The sequence below is a fragment of the Canis lupus genome, chromosome 7, assembly GCF_011100685.1.
Source record: "Canis lupus familiaris isolate Mischka breed German Shepherd chromosome 7, alternate assembly UU_Cfam_GSD_1.0, whole genome shotgun sequence".
NCBI classification, from domain to species: Eukaryota; Metazoa; Chordata; class Mammalia; order Carnivora; family Canidae; genus Canis; species Canis lupus.
Window position 1 is genome coordinate 24,632,114 of NC_049228.1, and position 20,133 is coordinate 24,652,246.

Genomic DNA, 20,133 nt, shown 5'->3' on the forward strand with positions numbered 1-20,133 from the left:
TATCTTCCACTGTGATCCAATTAAATCACACTAATAACAATGACAAAAAATGATAGAGATCAAAAATAGTAAATTATTAAGAGACTATCCCTTTTTAAAAGTTTTTTCCTTTGCCAGGTAACATGCTCAGTGATTAAAATAAACTCTTTTAATCCTCCTAATCCTGTGGGGTTATTACTACTATTATCCCCATATTATAAATTATGACTAAAGCTTAGAAAGGTTATATCCAAAGTCATGGTAAGTATATGGGAGGGCTATGATTTGAGCAGAGGTCTGTTGGGTTCCAAAGCTGTCCATTTTACCACTGTGTGGCACCTGTCTTCTATGCAAACAGGCCATCTGTGTTCTCTGTACATACCTGAGTCACCTTAGAATTCTTTTTCTAATCACATCCTGCAGAGTTTCATTCAGTCTAGCACATTTCTTTTTTTTTTTAAGGTTTTTATTTATTTATTTGAGAAAGACTGTGAACGAGAGAGAGCAGGAGCAGGGGGAGGAGCAGAGGGAGAAGCAGACACCCCACTGACCAGGGAGCCCAACAAACATGGGGCTCAATTCCAGGAACCTGAAATCATGACCTGAGCTGAAGACAGATGCTTAACCAACTGAGCCACCCAGGCACCTTGGTCTACCACATTTCTGATCTCTTCTGTGGGATGTTCATCAACAATAATGGAATAATAATTATAGTAGAGTAATTATATTAATAATAATAGTGATAAACAGCAAAATAGCATTTGTATTATACCATTTTAATACTACATGGTTCTAAGAATATAGAATATATACTAACTCATTTAATCCTCACAAAAACCCTGTGAATTAGACTGTAATTTTTGCCTTTTTTTTAAGATTTTATTTATTTATTCATAGAGACACAGCTAGAGAGAGAGAGAGAGAGAGAGAGGCAGAGACACAGGCAGAGGGAGAAGCAGGCACCATGCAGGGAGCCTGATGTGGGACTCGATCCCAGGTCTCCAGGATCACGCCCTGGGCTGCAGGCGGCGCTAAACCGCTGCACCACCGGGGCTGCCCTTTGCTATTTTATAATGAGGTAAATGAAGCCTGAGAGATTAAGCAACTTGCCTGAGCTCGCATAGGTAGTAAATGTTGAAGCCAGGGTTCCAACCCAGGCACTCTTTATCTCCTGACAAAATATATTCTTTTTTTTTTTTTCCCTTACTTAGATATTATATCACATATACCTTATAATTTAGCTCTTTGATATACTAAACTATGAGGCACAAGGTAAATGGCTAAACAAAATATGATCTATTCATACAATGGGATAATATTTGGCCATAAAAAGTAATGAAATTTTGATATATGCTACAACATGATGGACCTTGAAAACATTATCCTTAGTTAAATAAACCACACATAGAATGACAAATATTGCACAATTCCACTTATGTGAGGTATCTAGAATAAACAAATTCATGAAAGAGAAAATAGAATAGAGGTCACTAGAGGTTAAGGGGAAAGACAGAATTATGGTTTCACAAGTCCAGAGTTTCTGTTGGGGATGAAGAAAAAGTTTTGAGTACAGATATAGCGTTGAGGGTTACACAACACTGTGAATGATTTAATGACACTCCATTGTATGCTTGTGAATGGTTAAAATTATAAATGTATTTTACCACAGTAAAAAAATCAGGTACATTATATTACAGTTATACTTCATAGACTCTATGGAAGGTTGATGAATCCTTTCTGGGACCAGGAGATAGTAGGAAATTTTCTACATGGCTGGCAGAGAGCAAATGAAAACTATCATTTCTATGAAACACCAAAGCAATCAAACCATAGCAATGTTTTATTTTCCCAACATGATCAGCAGTTGTTTTATTTTCCCAACATGATCAGCAGTGCCTTTAGGAAAAAAATTCTGCACACATAAGATGCTCAATAAAATTTATATGCAAAGTCTCAAAAAGACACAAATACATAAGTGATCTTTGCAATTATTTCATGAGGATTCAAGGACAATGCTGTAATTTTCAAATTTTCATTTTGTAAATGGAGAATAATAGGTGCAAGGAGGAGAAGTGATACTGTTTGGACTACTCTGTAAATCTGACAGTCTGTAAATCGGGTAGTAGGTTCTCTACTTATTATTTGGTAAGTTATTGGATCATGCAATCTTGAAAAACACCACAAAACATCAACCTGATACTTATAAGAGATTAAAGCAGGGTAAGCTCCCTCTTCGCAGATGACATGATACTACACATAGAAAACCCAAAAGACTCCACCCCAAGATTGCTAGAACTCATACAGCAATTTGGCAGTGTGGCAGCATACAAAATCAATGCCCAGAAGTCAATGGCATTTCTATACACTAACAATGAGACTGAAGAAAGAGAAATTAAGGAGTCCCTCCCATTTACAATTGCACCCAAAAACATAAGATACCTAGGAATAAACCTAACCAAAGAGGTAAAGAATCTATACCCTAAAAACTACAGAATGCTTCTGAATCTATACCCTAAAAACTACAGAATTGAGGAAGACACAAAGAGATGGAAAATATTTCATGCTCATGGATTGGCAGAATTAATACTGTGAAAATGTCAATGTTACCCAGGGCAATTTACATGTTTAATGCAATCCCTATCAAAATACCATGGACTTTCTTCAGAGAGTTGGAACAAATCAGCTTAAATTTGTGTGGAATCAGAAAAGACCCCGAATAGGTGGGTGAATATTAAAAAAGAAATGGGTGACTTTTCTAAGAGAAATATTGGGGATGGGTTGGGGTTGGTTGCATTTTTTTTTAACCTAACTTGGGGGTTGGGGGGAAATCCTGTTTTTTACAGTATTTTTGTTTTTGTTTTTCTATTAACATTTCCTTTTAAGGCCTTGAATTTTTACTAAATTTCCTCCTGACTTAAAAATCTTCTAATCTGGGAATTTGAAATCTCGGTACTTAATGTTACACCAATTTTTCCAAAGAGTTCAAACCACTTTAATACCTGTACATGGTAAAAATTTGCAGCCATTTCAAGCAGCTGGTGGGCTTTTTATATATCATCATTAACTGGTATCATTAAATGATATGAGAGGTGAATGTAAAATGTAAAAAGTATAGGGTTGTTTCTTTTTAATAACAATAAACTTTCAAAGAGAAAACCAAAAAAAAATTAAATATTAAAAAAGAAAATTAAAAAAGAAAACCGTAGCTGGGGGCATCACAATGCCAGATTTCAGGTTGTACTACAAAGCTGTGGTCATCAAGACAGTGTGGTACTGGCACAAAAACAGACACATAGATCGATAGAACAGAATAGAGAACCCAGAAGTGGACCCTCAACTTTATGGTCAACTAATATTCAACAAAGGAGGAAAGACTATCCACTGGGAAAAAAGACAGTCTCTTCAATAAATGGTGCTGGGAAAATTGGAAAGCTACATGCAGAAAAATGAAACTAGACCATTATCTTACACCATACACAAAGATAAACTCAAAATGGATGAACGATCTTAATGTGAGACAAGATTACATCAAAATCCTAGAGGAGAACACAGGCAACACCTTTTTTGAACTTAGCCACAGTAACTTCTTGCAAGATACATCCACGAAGGCAAGAGAAACAAAAGCAAAAATGAACTATTGGGACTTCATCAAGATAAGAAGCTTTTGCACAGCAAAATAAACAGTCAACAAAACTAAAAGACAACCTACAGAATGGGAGAAGATATTTGCAAATGACGTATCAGATAAAGGGCTAGTTTCCAAGATCTATAAAGAACTTATTAAACTCAACACCAAAGAAACAAACAATCCAATCATGAAATGGGCAAAAGACATGAAGAGAAATCTCACAGAAGAAGACATAGACATGGCAAACAAGCACATGAGAAAATGCTCCGCATCACTTGCCATCAGGGAAATACAAATCAAAACCACAATGAGATACTCATACTCTCACACCAGTGAGAATGGGGAAAATTAACAAATCAACAAATGTTGGAGAGGATGTGGAGAAAGGGGAACCCTCTTGCACTGTTGGTGGGAATGTGAACTGGTGCAGCCACTCTGGAAAACTGTGTGGAGGTTCCTCAAAGAGTTAAAAATAGAACTGCCCTACGACCCAGCAATTGCACTGTTGGGGATTTACCCCAAAGATACAGATGCAGTGAAACGCTGGGACACCTGCACCCTGATGTTTCTAGCAGCAATGTCCACAATAGCCAAACTGTGGAAGGAGCCTCGGTGTCCATCGAAAGATGAATGGATAAAGAAGATGTGGTCTATGTATAGAATGGAATATTACTCAGCTATTAGAAATGGCAAATACCCACCATTTGCTTCGACGTGGATGGAACTGGAGGGTATTATGCTGAGTGAAGTAAGTCAATAGGAGAAGGACAAACATTATATGGTCTCATTCATTTGGGGAATATAAAAAATAGTGAAAGGGAATAAAGGGGAAAGGAGAAAAAATGAGTGGGAAATACTTAAAAGGGAGACAGAACATGAGAGACTCCTAACTCTGGGAAACGAACTAGGGGTGGTAGAAAGGGAGGTGGGCGGGGGGTGGGGGTGACTGGGTGATGGACACTGAGGTGGGCACTTGATGGGATGAGCACTGGGTGTTATTCTATATGTTGGCAAATTGAACACCAATAAAAAAAATTAAAATAAAAAAAATAAAGCAGGGTAAGGTGAATACTGATGACCACCTGCAGCTCTCGTCCTCCACATACCTTCCACCCTCTCTCCAGAACATTCAAGAGGTCCTCTGTATTAAACAGAGAAAGTTTAAAGACCTTAATTCAGAAGCGGTAACCAATTATTACCCACCAGCAGTGACATGCTTGAGAAAGAACAAAAGTGGCCCCTGTTCTTTAAGGAAGCAACCCTAACCCCCCACTTTTTTTTAAAAAATTTTATTTATTTATTTATTCATGAGAGACAGAGAGAGAGAGAGAGAGAGAGAGAGAGAGGCAGAGACACAGGAAGAGGGAGAAGCAGGCTCCATGCAGGGAGCCTGACGTGGGTGGGACTCAATCCTGGGTCTCCAGGATCACCCCCTGGGCCGAAGGCGGCGCTAAACCACTGAGCCACCCGGGCTGCCCCCCTAACCCCTTTTGATGACAAGGTTCCAAAATCTTTTTTAGGTGAGAATCCACCTGCTCAACCAGTCAGATGCTCCCCATCTCTCATCACTCATGTTCAACCTCTCCTTCTGTGGTTCTTGCTCTCTGCTTGGCTTCTATTAGAGGTACAAACCATAAACAATAATGGAATCATTCAAAGGTTGACACTAGAGAGAAAAGATGCAATAAAAGCTAACATATTCACTAACTGAATATTTAATAACTGATATATCACTAAGATATCTTTATATTTCTTGGAATGAATTCTAAAGTGACTTAAGAGTCTTAATCAGGAATGAGGAATTGTTAATATAATGCTATATGATAAGATCGATACTTACCTATCTGAATAACAACATACAATTTTACATCTTTATTAAACAACCAAAAGAAGTTCCATCTAGGATATGTAAGGAAGAGAACCCCACTCAAAAGCAGCCAAGCCTTTATCTCATTTTTTATGAAGTGAATGGATATGATCAGTTTCCTGAAACATCACCCCAAGCTATTCTCCCCTAACTGTAGCACCTTTCTTGCCTTGCTAAGCAATCTGTGCCTGTGTTCCCAATATAATGTAACCAGGACATGGGGAAAATGAGGCTTAGGTAGAATTTCTTTGGCTTGGGACTGGTGCTTAAGCTGTACTGCAACATGGCTTTGTTTGGTATTAGAAATCAAACTTCATAATTCACTGCATCAAGTCCAGACAATGAATACCTTATAAATCTTGTGACAATCAGCTTAATATTAACATATACAAAGGAATTCAAAGATAACAGAAGGAAAATGAAAACCAAGAGAAGCTACAGGGGTCAAAAGAGGAAGGATAGAAAGTAACCAGTCAAAAAAGAAAAAAAGAAAAGATAAAGATTAGCTGGAAACCCAGTAGACAGAGAATCCTGCAACCTAGTTAGTGATAATTAAAATCTAAGGAAGCAAAATCCTTCTTTTGGGAGTAGGTGATGGAATATGTTCACACACAGCTGGAAACAATCATTAAGGAGAGGGAAAGTAGGAAGAGATTGGGGAAAATCGTATTTCATTACCTATGTCTCAACAGTGGAAGATACTTGTTAGGTAGGAAAATAACTGATTCCAGCCACAGTTCTCTCATGTTCCAGTTGCCTGAGTATGGTCTCAGATACCTCATGCTACTCACTGAATCCTTCTCCCTCTAATAATTCCCCCACTAACCTATGAAACCACTAATCTACCTTCTCTCTTCAATGCACACTGCCTGTGCACCCTGTTAACATGTGCTTTCTGTCCTTTCAAAGAGAATCATTGAACTAAAGTCATGGCAGATGTTTGATATTCTGTGGGAAGATGACTGCAGGGCTCAAGAGGATGAATAATGTGACCTTATAAAATCACTTCTGGAGAAGGATGTATTGTTTTGTGGGAAGTAGAAGGCACTTAATCCCTGGCATGTGTTCAAAGTGGCTCTACTTTAGTTCAGGTTTGCCACTTTTAAAACAATTTTACCTCCTTTAAGACCTAGAAAGTTCTAAACATATTAAATAAGAGGTATACCCCACCCCCATAATTTTCTATATTTTACTCCTCTTAAGTTGATACTTCTAACTTAGCAAAAAGTTTCCAAGGCATTTAAGTTACCTGAAATCCAACTAGAGGTCTTTAACTGGTAGAATTTCCTGCTGGGAAAAGAGAGAGGCCCACCAGTGCAACCAGAAAAATAGAACCATGAAAAGAAAAAGTGTGAGAAAGAGGTATTTTATTTGCTACTAGTGGCAAGATCTGCGGTGGCATTTTTTTTTTCTTAAAATTAATCTCTGGCTGGAATTGAGTTGTCATGCTAGACACTAATTTGACAACTTTATACCTATTTATCCATTTCTGCACAACTGCAGAGATCAGACCAGAACAGGTATATTCTGTGCCACCGAAGATAATGGCATTAGAAGAAGAAAAAAATTAATTGCAATAATATGTTCGCATTTTTTCGTGGAAACAACTATTACACATTCATATCTTTAAACTGTATTGCTAGTAAAGAACTGTAAAGGCCAAATAAAAATTGAGTTGATTTCTAGAACCCTCTGTTTATCACAGTAGTATTATTAGATGCCAAACACTGTACTACGTGCTTTGAATGTACTTTAGTCCTCATAGGTTTTAATATTATTGTCCTTTTATGGATGAGGTAAGTGAGGCAGAGAGAGGTCAAATGACTTGTCCTAGATCCCAGAAGAGTACAGCCAGGATTTCAACCACAGCAATATGGTTTAAAGTTTTGATCTTCATTAATGTACAAATATATGAGTAATAGTTAAATTTAATCGGATACCTATTTTACATACTTATACAAACTGAAATTTTTTTTTCACCAAAACCTTCACATAAAACCAAGCAATTTTAAGTCTCAGCATTCATGGTTCAATACATGAAAAAATACTCTAAAATTATGGATGGACAAACTCTTTGGTGAAGGCCAGATAGTAAACATTTTAGGCTTGTGACCCAAATATCTTGATAAGAACTACTCATCTCTGCCTTTGTTAAAATAAATAAATAAATTTAGAACTTTATTACAAAACTAGTAACAGGCTGAATTTTGGCTCAAGGGCCTTAGTTTGCTCATCCCTGCTCTAAACAAAAACAATATACATGTAAACAAGAGCTCTAATATGGTGAAACTGCTAGGAATAAGTTGCTTTATAATTTATTTAGTTTAAAGTAGTTCTCAACCAGCAGCAATTCTGCTTCCTTGAGGGCAATGTCTGGAGATATTTTGGATTGTCACAACTAGGGAAGTGTTACTGGCTTCTGGTAGGTAGAGGTCTGGGATGATACTAAATAAACATCTTGCAATGCACAGGACAATCCCTACAACAAAGAATGAACCTAGCCATATCAATACAGCGGAGGCTGAAGAACCCTGAATTTAGGGATGCCAACTGATGTAGATGTCTTTTCTACCTATCCTTCCTTAAAAAGCTTTCCCATTTGGTCCTGAAATAATCCTATAAAGAATGAATGGTAGGCACATTTATCTCATTTTCTACAGAAGAAAACTAATATTCAGAGAAGTTAAATGTCTATCTGTTCATCTACATCAGAGCTAAAACTCACACTCAGGTCTTAATGTTTTGAAACCTATGTTCACCCCTCCACCCTCATATTTAAAAGGCTTTTTAGACAAGTTTATAATAGCTAAACTCACTGAAAAGATACTTTTAGAATTATATTGTCAGATGAAACTAGGTCTTGCTGAGTTGCTTTAAGATTCAATCGTGGGAGTTAGAAAGGAAATTCGAAAATATTAAATCAGTTTTCAAAAATATCCTAAGAGAGGGGCACCTGGGTGGCTCAGTCAGTTAAGCCTTCAGCTCAGGTCATGATCTCAGGGTCCTAGGATCGAAACCCATGTGTGGCTCCCTGCCAGTGAGTCTGCTTCTCCCTCTCCTAACCCTCTCCCCTGTTGGTGCTCTCGCTTGTATGCGTGCTCTCTCAACTGAATAAATTTAAAAATATCCTAGGAGAGAATCATCACAGTTAACACATAACTAAGAAAGTAGATTTCCCCCCAATATTCTCTCTTACTCATTTATAGAGTTGCCTATCAGTCTCTATATTCTTTTCTACTCACAGTTCTTAAATTCCTTTCCTAACTTGGGCAGGGCTCTGAAACTACTGAAACTGGAAGTGAACACATGGAACTACTGTGAACATTATACTAGGGCATTTCTGATGGAGGTGGTCTGTACTTTAGCTCCAGTCTGCAGAATCAGGGAACACAGAAGACAAAAGTCCTCCAAAGCCTGGAGTATCCTTCCAATGAAACCCAAATGGAGACTATGACTGCCGATCCTAAAATAGGAAATCCTTTTAGAAACACAGGGAAGCTCCATTCTCACAGTGCCAGTGCCACTTGGCAGAATCAAGAGCCCGTGAGAGTTGCCAGGTCATGCTTTTGGCTCTAGCAACTCTAATTCTCATCAAATGACTTCACCAGAACTAGATTTGAAAAACTGACCAGTTAGGAAAGACATAGAGTGGCTCAGGGCAGCCTGGGTGGCTCAGCGGTTTAGTGCCTTCAGCCCAGGGTGTGATCCTGGAGACCCAAGATCGAGTCCCACGTCAGGCTCCCTGCATGGAGCCTGCTTCTCCCTCTGCCCGTGTCTCTGCCTCTCTCTCTCTCTCTGTCTCTCATGAATAAATAAATAAAATCTTAAAAAAATAGAGAGTGGCTCAAATGAAATAATTTCTTCCGTCCAATTTTATCTTCAATTTCACTCAAGAGTGCAATGAAAACTGGCTTCTACCATCTTTAAATTAGAAACATCTAAACTAGTAAGTAATATTTCAATTCAGAAAATGTTTTAAGTATATTCTCAATGTGTTATCTGTCCAGGACAGTTTGGTCTCCAGCAAAGAAGTAGATTACGTAGATCCTCTATCTTGAATCATCAAAGGTGTGGATAAGCCCCTTGACAATGTAGTTATTTCAAGTCTTTATCTCTTGCACTCAGTATCAAACAATGCGCATTTGTAATTTCTGGCAATCTTTGTTTTTTTGATGAAGAATATGTTGTGTGTATGTGTATTTGTGGTCAGTATCTTTTTTTAGGGTCTAGTTGAAATATACTGAAGTTGAATTTTTAAATTACTTTGAAATAGATTAAAGTTCTATTACTAATGTATTGATAATAATAACAGAAAGTACAGTATTTCTTTCAAAAACATTTAAATAATTTCAGAAATAAAAATAACAAAATAAAACTTTTAGAATATAAAACATAAAACACATATTTTTTAAATTTTAGTAAATAATTAAATAACAGAAGCAGAGCATGAAAGGGGTGACATGATCCATTTATGGAGCTTATTTCTTCTTTCTCTGTCAACAGAGAGGTAGGTTGCTGCCTTCAGACTCATTCTATCATATTCTCTAAGGGAAAAACACCTACATATGTCTAGAGTTTGAGACTCATAATGACTGAGAAATAAAACTAAAGAAAACACGGGATCCCTGGGTGGCGCAGCGGTTTGGCGCCTGCCTTTGGCCCAGGGCGCGATCCTGGAGACCCAGGATCGAATCCCACATCGGGCTCCCGGTCCATGGAGCCTGCTTCTCCCTCTGCCTGTGTCTCTGCCTCTCTCTCTCTCTGTGTGTGTGACTATCACAAATAAATAAAAATTAAAAAAAAAAAAAAAAAAAAAAAACTAAAGAAAACACCTAAGTTATAAGACCATAGATTCACCTCCCCTGTTTTCTCACCCAGCTTCATTATAACCTCATACACTATCTATAGAAGTTCACCTTCAACACCATGGTGCCAGTAACTTTTTGATACCAGGAATAACAAATATTATAAAGTAACACTTAGGAAACCAAGGGCAAACAGCTGCACATTGGTTTAAGAGACAGTATGGTTAAAAAAGAAAACAAAACTTAAGAGTACATCTCCAAATATAACTTGAGTCCAAATATAACTTGAGAACTTACTTGCAGCAGAGTCCAGATACTTTTTTTTTTTTTACCTTTTACCAATAATTACTCCTCCTTTGTTTAGAAAGATCAGCCAAATCAATTGCAGAGGTCAACAGAAGGACAAATGTCATAGACAGAATCTTTATATCTCTGGGGAAACTTAGCAAACCTTGAAAGTGAGACAAAGTTAAATGTGGTAAAGAGGCAAATTTATTAAGCTATATATATTTGATTTGATGGAAATTTTAACTTACCCTGGCAGTTAAGCTATAAAACAGCATAAGGGGTTCCCTTAGGCTGAGACAACTCTCTAAATCCTTATAGAAATATGGCATCATTCTTAAGGGCTAGGGTACCATAACCTTCAGGATACATATTAGAAAAGGAGGATTGCTCTGCCATGGGGACTGGTTGCTTTCTGACTGATTTAAGATGATGAGACCATGGAGGGGCACCTGTGTGGCTCAGTCAGTTAAGCATCCAGCTCTTGGTTTTTGGCTCAGGTCATGATCTCAGGGTTGTGAGATCCAGTCCAAAGACCAGTACAGAATCTGCTTGGGATTCTCTCCCAAGGCAATGTCTCAGCATTCATGGTTCAATACATGAAAAAATACTCTCCCTCTGCCCCTCCCTGCTGTTTGTGCATACACACTCACATGTGCATATGCACACACACACTCTCTCAAATAAATAAATACCTTTAAAAAAAAATGATGAGACCATGGAAAGCAAAGAGACTGCTACAACAACTTAGGATCAGAGAGCAGGCAGTCCCATACTATGACTTCAGCCCTCTTCTTTAGAACAAGAAAGCAGTCTAGCTTGGTCCCTGCATTTTAACCCTTCCCAGTTCAAAGAGTTTAGTGCAGTTTTTTGGAGCCACTTTCCCATCATCACCTAATGGGAAAAGGTATAAAGAAAACAGCCTTCTCTCCCCTCAGAGTTTTCATCAAAACTTGAAATAAGAAATTTTAAATCATATAAAGGCAAGGACAGTTCATTTCTGTCACTCTATGGGGCCCTGACATGTCTAAAATTCCATTTAACCTTCCAGTTAGTTGTTGTGACCTCCTTTGTATAAAAAAATTACCATGGGGGAGCCTCGGTGGCTTGGTTAAGCGTCTGCCTTCAGTTCAGGTCATGATCTCAAGGTCCTGGGATCAAGCCCCACATCAGTCAGGCTCCCTGCTCAATGGGGAGTCAGCCTCTCCCTCTCCTCCCCCTGCCCCACTTGTGTTTACTTGTTCTCTCTCTCAAATAAATACAGATAATCTTAAAAAAAAAAAAGTCTACCATGGAGCTGCAATGTCAGCCACTTTGGTCCTTTCTGTAAAGGCTATGATGTTTTGTCTCAGCCTAAGAAAACACATTCCTACAGTACCTATTGTATTCTTAATCATTCCTGTAATTTTGCTCTTGCTAACTCTACCACAATGTAGCCTCTAAGACCTTTCCTTATCAAAATCTTCTTCACCCACATAAAGTCCATCACCTTTAATGCTGTTTATCTACTGCAGACCAAAAGTAAAAATTTCCCCCTCCTTAACATTTCCCCCTGAGAGTCAACTGATAATTATTGGCATGGACTAATTGTTGTTTTCCTTTATGAATACTATATCTAACTAGTCACATTTACCACTAATCACACTAAACATTAAGGAAAAGGAACCTATCTTATATTTTTCTTTTTTGGCACACAATAGATACTCAACAAATGTTTGTTATATGAATCCCTTAACATGCTTACAATGTTTTACATATATTATAGGCATTCAATAAATACTTGGTATTTACATGTGTAAGGGAAATTACTGCAAGAGCTTTTGCCATAAAGCAACTGAAAGATATCTATTGAATAAACATAGAGTGTTTTAAAGTTTAAACAATGTTGACATTACTCTAGGGTAAGTTAAGCAGTGATGATAAACAGTTAAAACTGAGTATGAAACAATTAGACCTCGGCATACTTGTAATCCTTTTTAAAAGGCTCTAAATATATATATATATATATATATATATATATATATATATATATATAAATATATATAAATATATATATATATGTATGTATATATATATACACACACATACATATATATATTTAATGTGTATATTATTACTTTATAATGCTTAACTCTAAACAGAGCTCTCAATTATAAAGTATAATTATGAAAGAATGCTTGCTGTTTTCTCTATTTTCTTTAACCATGACCAAGGGAAGCCTATCAGGACATACTGCAATACCATAAGCCAAGCACCTTCTTGCTTATTCTAACTGCTGGAAACCTAATTAAGAAGCAATAGGCAATTTCCTGCATGCTGGCCTTAGAAACTCTAAGTGTAAGCAAAAATACAACAATGTGCAACTATCACTATTTATTATTAAGCACCAAAAGGCAAAGAGTTGTCACCAACTAAATTTAAAGGGGCTTTAATTTTCTTCCTTTAAAAAAGATCTGTGGTAAGTAAGATATGTGAGTATGTACCCCGCCAGCCCCTCACCATGAACATATTTTCAGAGAATCCTCACTTTAGAGAAAAAAATGTTCATTTTAAACTTCTAGGAATGTACTTTGCCTGAAATTGAAAGAAGTTATTTCAAACAAGATGTTTTTTTGAAGAAGGGAATTACAGTGTATAAATCAAACCAAACATTTCATCCTATGATACATATTATGCCATATTTTACAATGGAAGTAGAAGTACTGCTTTTTGAAAATCTGCCATCTCAAAATTTAAGAAGCTCACTTGCAAATGCCAAGGAGATACAGATTACTATAACTTTAATTGATACCAGTTTTACAGTCACTTGATCAGAAACAGTAAAATTTAACCTAATCGTGAATACGATGCAGAAACACTTTGATACCTATTTTTAAAGGCAAAGGAAAACTTGGGGTGCCTGGGTGGCTCAGTTGGTCAGGCATCTGATTCTTTCCTGGTTTTGGCTCAGGTAATGATCTCTGGGACATGGGATTGGACCTGTGTCTGGCTCTGCAGTCAGCAGGGAGTCTGCTTGGGATTTTCTCTCTCTCTGGCCTCCTCCCCTGAGTGCTTGTGTATGCACTCTCTCTCGCTCTCTCTCAAATAAATAAGTCTTTAAAGAGGGGAAGGGGAGAGACCTTTAGATTAAGCAGGTTCAATACCCTGAAATTTAAAAAAAACTTTTTTTTTTCAGAAAAGGGAAATGAGAGATGGCTCAATTTTTAAAAATAATAAGACCAAAGATTTGATCTAATTTGCAAAAAGTAATTAGCTTATATTTGAAAAATAACGGTGATCCAAATGAAGAGAACAAAATAAAATTACAAAAACCTACTGAATTTGACTACAAATCAATTCATTCTTGAGTCTATATGCCAGAAGTAACTAAAAGAGCACTAAATTAACATTTTCAATAAAGTGATAGACTTTGATTATTAATCTCTAAGAGAAGGAACACTAATTGTAATTACTTCTGGTTCTGTGATTCTGACTGAGGATTTCTATATCTAAGTAAGTGCAAAATAATAGTCTATAGTTTTCTTTCTCTGTATTGTCTTCGTCTGTTTTTGCTATCAGAGTAGTTAATACTTGCTTCATTAAATGAGTCACAAAGTGTTCCACCAATCTTCTGGAAGAGAATGTGTACAAAAAAAATGGTGTTAATTCTTTACATGCTTGGTAGAATTCTCCAGTGAAATATCTTGAACCAGAGATTTCTTTTTCAAGAGTTTTAAAACTACAACTTCAATTTAATCAATGATTAATGGGCTATTTAGATTATTTCATCTTGGTGAGTTCTGGCAGTTTGCATTTTTTAAAAAATTGATTCATTTCTTCTAAATTATCTACAAATGGGTATAAAGTTATTAATAGTATTCCCTTGTTATCTTTTTAATGTCTGCAAGATCTGTACTGATATCCCCTATTTCATTCCTGATGCTGATGATTTATACCTTCTCTTTTTTTTTCAGTCTTGTCAGAGGTTTACCAATATTGTTGGTTTTTTTTTTTCAAGAAATCAGCATCTCATTTCATTAATTTTCCCTATTTTCTTTATTGCTGAAGTATATTTGGACAATTAAGAATTATATTTAAGGTGTACAATTTGATTATTTGATATACATATACACTGTGAGATAATCACCGTATTCAAGCAAGTTAACATATCCATCTCTTCAGTTAGTACATTTTTTTTATCTACACCATAACCTAGCAAGTTTCAAGTATAAAAAATTGTTAATTACAGTCACATTGGAGTATATCAGATTGATAGTATTTATTCATCTTGCAAAACTGAAACTTTGTCCTCTAAATAAACATTATCCCATCCATTTCCCTTTCTCCAACTCCTGGTAACCACCATTTTACTCTCTGCTTCTATGATGTATGCTATTTTAGATTTCAAACCTAAGTGAAAATATGCCATGTTTGTCTTTATGCATCTGGCTTATTTCACTTAGCATGATATCCTCCAGGTTTATCTATCTTGTTTCAAATGGTAGGACTTTGTTCTTTTTAAAATCTAAATTATATTCCATATAAAGAAAATCACATTTTCCTCATCCATTGTTAATGGATACTCAGATTTGTTTCCATATCTTCACTATTGTAAATAATGATGAAATAAACATTATAGTGCAGCTACAGCATCTCTCAAGATGCTGATTTCATTTCCTTTGGTTATATATCCAAAAAAAGAAATTGTTGGATAATATGGTAGTTTTATTTTTACTTTACTGAGGAATCTCCACACTGTTCCATAATAACAATTTATATTATCACCAAAAGCGCACAATATTCCCTTTGCCACATCCTTAACATCACTTGTTATCTTGTCTCTCTCATAACAGCCATTCTAAAAGGTGTGAAGTGCTATCTCACTGTGAGATATGCATTTTGATGCATTTCCCTGATGATAAGTGAAGTTGCACATTTTCCACAACCCTGTTGGCCATTTGATGTCTTCTTTGGAAACAATGTCTATTGAGATCCTTCACTCATTTTTATCAGGTTATTCGTTTTCTCTTTGATTGTTTGCTATTCAGTTGTATGAGTTCCTTATGTATTTTGGATAGTAACCCTTTATAAAAACATATGGTTTACAAATATTTTCTCCCTTGCTACTGCTTGCCTTTTCATTTCATTAACTGTTTCCTTTGCTAGATAGAAGCTTCTTAGTTTGATGCAATCTCATTTGTCTATTTTTTAAAAAGATTTTATTTATTTAATCATGAAAGACAGAGAAAAGAGAGAGAGAGAGAGAGAGAGAGAGAGAGAGAGAGAGAGAGGCAGAGACACAGGCAGAGGCAGAAGCAGGCTCCATGCAGGGAGCCCTACGTGGGACTTGATCCCAGGTCTCCAGGATCACGCCCTGGGCTAAAGGCGGTGCTAAACTGCTGAGGCACTGGGGCTGCCCTCTATTCTGTTTTTGTTGCCTGTGCTTTTGATGTGATATCCAAAAACTCATTGCCCAGACCAGTGTTAAGGAGTTTTTCTTCCCCCTATGTTTTCTTCTAGGAGCTAATGGTATTGGGTCTTATATTTTAAAGTCTTTAATACATTGTGAGTTGGTTTTTCTGTATGGTTTAACATAAGGATCCAATTTCATTCTTCTGCATGTGAATATCTAGTTTTTCCAACACCATTTACTGAAGAGACTATCTTTTTCCCATTAAGTGTTCTTGGCATCACTTTCAAAAACTGGATGTGTTGATTTATTTCTGGATGTTCCATTGGCCTATGTATCTATTTTTATGCTAGTACTACATTGTTTTTATTACTGTATATTTGTAATATATTTTGAAATGACGATGTGTGGTGCCTCCAGCTTTGTTCTTCTTTCTCAAGACTGCTTTGACTATTCAGAATCTTGATGGATTTGTATGATTTTTAGTTTTTTTCCCCATTACTACGAAGAATATCATTTGAACTATGACAAGAATCACAAAGAATCTATAGTTAGCTTTAGGCAATATGGACATTTTACCAATATTAATTCTTCCAATCCATGAATTGGGATGTCTTCCCATTATCTGTATCTGCTTTAATTTCCTTCATCAATATTTAAATTTTCAGTGTACAAGTCTTTTATCTCTTTGGTTAAGTTTATTTCTGCATTTTCTTTTTTGTTACTATTGTGAATGGGATTGATTACTTAATTTTCTTTTCAGATAGTTTATTGTTTGTGTATAGAAACATGAAAGATTTTTATATATTGATTTTATATTCTGCAATCTTACCGAATTTGTCTGTTCTAATAGTTTTTTTATAAATTTATTTTTTATTGATGTTCAATTTGCCAACATATAGAATAACACCCAGTGCTTGTCAAGTGCCCACCTCAGTGCCCGTCACCCAGTCACCCCCACCCCCCGCCCACCTTGAGTCTTAGTGTTTTCTTCAAATAAGATGATGTCATCTGTAAACATAAATAATTCTATTTCTTCCTTTTCAACTTGGATGCCTTCTATTTCCTTTTCTTGTCTTATTGCTCATGCTGGGACTTCCAGTACTATGTTGAAAAGTGGCAAGAGTGGGCATCGTTGCCTTATACCAGATCTTAGATGTGGGCTTTTCATATATGGATTTTATTGTGTTGCAGTTACATTTTTCTATACCTATTTCATTGAGAGTTAAGTATTACGCATCTCTTGTAGGGCAGGTCTAGTGGCTGACAAACTCTTGTCAGTTTTTGTTTGTCAAGGAAAGACTTTTCTCTTCATTTTTAAAGAATAATTTTGCCAGGGATAATATTCTTGGTTAGTAGTTTTTTCCCTTCAGTACTTTAAATATATCATCCCACTCTCTCCTGGCCAGTAAGCTTCATGCTGAGAAACCCACTCATGGTTTTATAGAAACTCCCTTGTATATAATGAGTTGCTTTTCTCTTACAGATTTCAAAAGTCTCCCTTTGTCCCTGACTTTTGACAATTTGATTATGTGTCTCTGTGAAGTCTTTGGGATGATATTATTTGGGGACCTTTGAGTTTCATGAATCTGGACTTCTGTTTCTCTCTCCAGATTTGGTAAGTTTTCAGTATTATTTCTTTCAGGACTTATTTCTGCTGCTTTCACAACCTATTTGCCTTCTGGGATTCCCATAATACATATATTAGTTCTTTTAATGGCCTTTCATGAATCCCATTGACTTTTTTCACTCCTTTTCATTATTTTTTTTTCTCTTCTGCCTAGATAATTTCAAATGACCTGATTTCAATTTTGGGAGTCTACATTGAACCTCTTTACTGCATTTTACTATTTCATTCACTGTATTCTCTAGTTCCAAAATTTCTGTTTGGTTCTTTTATACAATTTTCCTTTGTAGAGTCTCTCATTTTGGTCACACTCTGTCTTCCTAATTTCATTGAGTTGTCTATCTGTGTTCTCTTGTAGCTTACTGAACTTCCTTAAAACGATTATTTTGAATTCACAGTCAGGTAATTCATTGATCTCTATTTTGTTGGCATTACTTACTAGAAAATTATTGTATTCCTTTGGTAGTATCATTTTTCTTGGATTCTTCATGTTTCCTGTAGCCCTGCACTGATGTCTGCACATTTGAGGGCCAGTTATCTCCAGACTTTATAGACTTTGGTGAGGAAAGACTTTCCCCCACAGATGAGTATAAGGACATTGGCTGGGTGGGGGTATGGTGATTCTGGCTCCCTGAGGATATAGCAGTAGATCTGGTTTCTGGGAGACAGCAGCAGTGTAGTATCCATGAAGCTCTGTCAAATGCGGTCACCATTGGAAAAGACCATTGGAGTCTTCAACAGTCAATGTTGTGGGTGTCTCCAGTGGCAGCAAAAACTACTGAGGCCCTCGGTGGTAAAGGTTTCTGGAGTCTTCTTGTTTTCCTTTTCCCCATAATGGGAAATATTGGCCAAAGATCTTCCTTGGCCTTGAATCTGGTATGCAAGTGTACATATGGAAGCAGCAGGATCTGGGGCACTTGTGCCAGTGGGTACACACATGTCTGGGGTAGAGGTGCACAGGGATCAGCTATGAAGCTCAGGGGCAAGTAGTACCACTGCAGATTCTGGGACAAAGGTGTGGATGCATTTGCTGTGGCAGTGGCACCAGCATTCAACATATATACATGTGTGGAGTCAAGGTCCAAGGCAGGTGGGAACAGAATGACCATAGTCCCTAGGACTGGGATGCAGGTACATTTACTGCAGTGGTGGTACTGATGCCCAATGTACAGGCATATGCTGAGCAGTTGTGGAGCGAGGGTCCAGGACATGCATGTGGCTGGAGTGTTGACTCCAGAGTATTGACTCTGGCTCCAGAGATGCTGGGGCCATTCATCATTCCTGGAAAGATAGGGAGAGGCAGAGGAGTTCAGCGGTATGGATTCTGGGTAGCTCTGTCAGCTGGGTTCATGGTCAATTAAGACTACAGGGGTCTTCAGTAGAGAAAGCTGCCAGTGTCTACAGAGGTGGACATGAGAATTGCTGGGGTCCTCCTGTTATCCTTTTCCCCATAGGGTAAGGTCACACTAAGATAATGAGGTGATGCAGGCAAAATATTTCCTAGGCTTTTCTATGCAGTATTCCCAGTTTCTGTGTTCAATAGGAGGCTTCTGCAGCTCCCCTATAGTACTCCAGATCTCTCCCACAGCTATTTTCATTGGTATATACTTGGGGTTTTTTAATTGAAGTATAATTGATATACTGTGTGATATTAGTTCCAAGCATACAACATAGTGATTGACAATTCTATACATAATACAATGTTCACAGTAAGTATAGTTGTTATATTGTAAATAGTGCTGCAATAAACACAGGGTTTTATGTATCTTTTTGAATTAGTATTTTCATTTCCTTTGGTTAGGCACCCAGCAGTGGAATTACTGGATTGTATGATATTTCTATTTTTAATTTTTTGAGGAACCTCCATATTATTTTCCATAATGGATGCACCCCACCAACAGTCACAAGGGTTCCCTTTTCCCCGTATCTTCACCAACATTTGTTATTTCCTGTTTTGCTTTTTAATAAGAGCCATTCTTTTTTTTCTTTAATATTTTACTTATTCATGAGAGACACAGAGAGGCAGAAACATAGGCAAAGGGAGAAGCAGGCTCCCCATGGGAAGCTTGTTGCCGGACTTAATCCCAGGACCCGATGATCGTGACCTGAGCTGAAGGCAGACGTTCAACAACTGAGCCACCCAGGTGTCCCAATAATACCCATTCTGATAGGTATAAGGCTATATATTTCACTGTGGTTTTGATTTGCATTTCTCTGATGAATACTGATGGTGAAATCTTTTCATGTGCCTATTGGCCAGATGTTATGTCTTCTTTAGGAAAATGTCTATTGCAGGCCTCTGTCCATTTTTTAGTTGGCTTATTATATGTGTGTGTGTCTTGAGTTGTATGAGTTCTTTATATATTTTGGCTATTTGCCCCTTATCAGACATATCATTTGCAAATATAATCTCCCATTCAATGGATTGCTTTTTTTGTTTTGTTGATGGTTTCCTTCACTGTGCAAAAAGTTTTTTAGTTTGTTACATTTCCAATATTTAATTTTCGTTTTTGTTTCTCTTGCCCGAGAAGACATATCCAGAGAAATGTGGCT

General features: G+C 36.9%; 1 protein-coding gene across 6 annotated transcripts in view; it reads right to left on the reverse strand.

Annotated features, from left to right (window-relative positions):
* Positions 1-20,133, reverse strand: part of RABGAP1L (RAB GTPase activating protein 1 like) — a 744,356-nt gene that overhangs the window by 345,275 nt on the left and 378,948 nt on the right. The gene's annotated exons all lie outside the window — the stretch shown is intronic.